This window comes from Coffea arabica, chromosome 4c, assembly GCF_036785885.1.
Source record: "Coffea arabica cultivar ET-39 chromosome 4c, Coffea Arabica ET-39 HiFi, whole genome shotgun sequence".
Classification (NCBI taxonomy): domain Eukaryota; kingdom Viridiplantae; phylum Streptophyta; class Magnoliopsida; order Gentianales; family Rubiaceae; genus Coffea; species Coffea arabica.
The window spans coordinates 14,468,204-14,470,565 of NC_092316.1; the positions used below are offsets into that span (position 1 = coordinate 14,468,204).

Sequence of the window (2,362 nt, forward strand, 5' to 3'; positions counted from 1 at the left end):
AACTAGACTCAGAGGGCTTATTACGATGTAAAACTCAGAGTTTGATTCAAGGATTAATTACATTTACCTCCCTTGAGATTTGACCAAATAACGAATCGATCCCTAAAATTTGGACAAACAACAAATAACTCTCCCATGTTAAGTTTGTCAGTTATATGGAACGGAAATAGCCAAAAGTCTGAACAACCCTTATTGATTTCCATCAAATTTTAAAGATATAAAATATGTACTTACCATTTTAGCCTTTAGGCAGGAAACGATACAAATAGCGACTTTATCACTTCAACCCCCACAATCCCAACATCAGATTATCGTACTACACTCTCACTGTTCTTGAACTCTCTTTTCATGAAATCCTATCTTTCTATGGTTGCTTAATCCTTAAATGACCAAGATAAAACTCAAAAACTGCCCTGCGTTGTCTACAAATCAAACATTTTGTGGCTGGAGAAATTTTTCACAACAAAGGCTGTAGGGTTGGAAAGCTATTGGATGCCCAAGCATGGTACTATCTTCAAGTGAGGCACAGAGCATTTTTAGAGAGAGAAAGAAGACAGAGCATTTCTTCTCTACGGCAGCCTCCACTCGTTTGCTTCAATCATGAAGTTCAACATCGCGAATCCCACCACAGGATGCCAGAAGAAAAAGCTTGAAATTGACGGTGACCAAAAACTTCACATATTTTGGGACAAGAGGATCTCACAGGAAGTCAGTGGTGATGCCCTTGGCGATGAGTTCAAGGGGTATGTTTGTTAGCCCCGACCTCTCTGTCCTGAACTTGGTCATTGTCAAGAAGGGTGAAAATGACCTGCCTGGACTCACTGATATTGAGAAGCCAAGGATGAGAGGTCCAAAGAGGGCTTCGAAAATCAGAAAGCTCTTCAATCTGTCAAAAGAAGATGATGTCAGAAAGTATACAGGAGGACTTTCACAACAAAGGCTGGTAAAAAGGTTAGCAAAGCTCCCAAGATTCAGAGGTTGGTTACCCTATTGACACTCCAGAGAAAGAGAGCAAGAATTGCTCATGAGAAGAAGAAGATTGCAAAGGCTAAGTCTGAAGCAGCTGAGTATCAGAAGCTTCTTGCTACCAGGCTGAAGCTGCTTTTGTTGGAACCCGAGGGAATGCTGGGTTTCGTTGGTGCATTGTCCTAGTTATTTACAATAGAGCATACATTCCTTAGTGAATGGAAGAAAGGTATGTTGCAGAACTTGTCTGTAAACCCCATCCTTCCAAAGCAGTTTTGGGTTTGTTTCTTTTTGTCGGCAGTGTTTCTTTTTGCCAATTGACTGAGGCTAGCTAGTTCTGCGGCTTTGTTATGGTTGCCACGAGTATGTCTAAGGAAGTCGGAATTTTTTTCAAGGCTTCTGTAATTGATTTCTTCGGCAAACTATACGAGATCTTGTGTATTACAGCCTAAGTTACGAACTCGAATTTGTTAATGTGGAATATTTTATTTTCTAAAAAAAAAAGGTTTAGTTTTTGGGTGATTTTGCAGGCTTGGTGTAGATGATGTGGATGATGTAGCGACAAGTTTTTTACATAAATAGCTTGATTCTCTCCGAGTTTTGTTGCTGTTGTTCTCTTGAAGTTTTTGGTCGTTAAACTTGGGGAAAAATGGGGAAGTCTTTTTCTTTTCTGTTTTTGTACAGATAAAGGTAGGCAATGGGGAAGTCTTTTTCTTCTCTCTTTTTGTACAGATAAAGGTAGGCAAGTCAAACGTGATTGGGATGTGAATGATAAAGAATTATAATCCCAATATCATATATATATTTTTAATGAAAAGGGTATTTTTGAGACTATCATTAATCTTGATGACAGTTGGATACAATTTGGGCAATTTCGTCATTCCAAGTTTTCTTTTTCCTACTGTCAAGTATAATTACTAACGTCTCTTAACAGCAGGTGGGTGATTGTTAAATGTCTGGTTATTCAAAGGGGTGGACTGTTATTTGTCCAAATCTCAGGGATCGATTCGTTATTTGGTCAAATCTCGAGGGAGGTAAATGTAATTAACCCTTGATTCAATGTCTATAAATTTTAGGAAATTGGCAAAGTTGAATGAAAATTCTGCCCTGCACAAGTAAACATAGGAATGTTGTAGTAGCTTATGGCTCAATTTGGACCAACTTATGAACTAAATCACTTTGAGATGTCTTCTAAAGATTCTTAGTATTTGAAGTCTAGTTTTTAACAAGCCAAGTTGTATAAATTTTTTATATTTATAACTCAAGTTATGATTTTTCTAAAGGAAGGGCATAAGTTAGGGTTTTGTGCATACTAGGGTTTTGGTGTGCATTTTGGTAGTGTGATTGTGAGAACTTGTAAAATCCCTTATATTTTCCTTAAAAAATCCCCTTTTAT

The 2,362-nt window shown here is 37.7% G+C and overlaps 1 pseudogene; it reads left to right on the forward strand.

Annotated features, from left to right (window-relative positions):
- Positions 1–523: 523 nt before the first annotated feature.
- Positions 524–1,152, forward strand: LOC113739107 (small ribosomal subunit protein eS6-like; annotated as a pseudogene).
- The last annotated feature ends 1,210 nt before the right edge of the window (positions 1,153–2,362 follow it).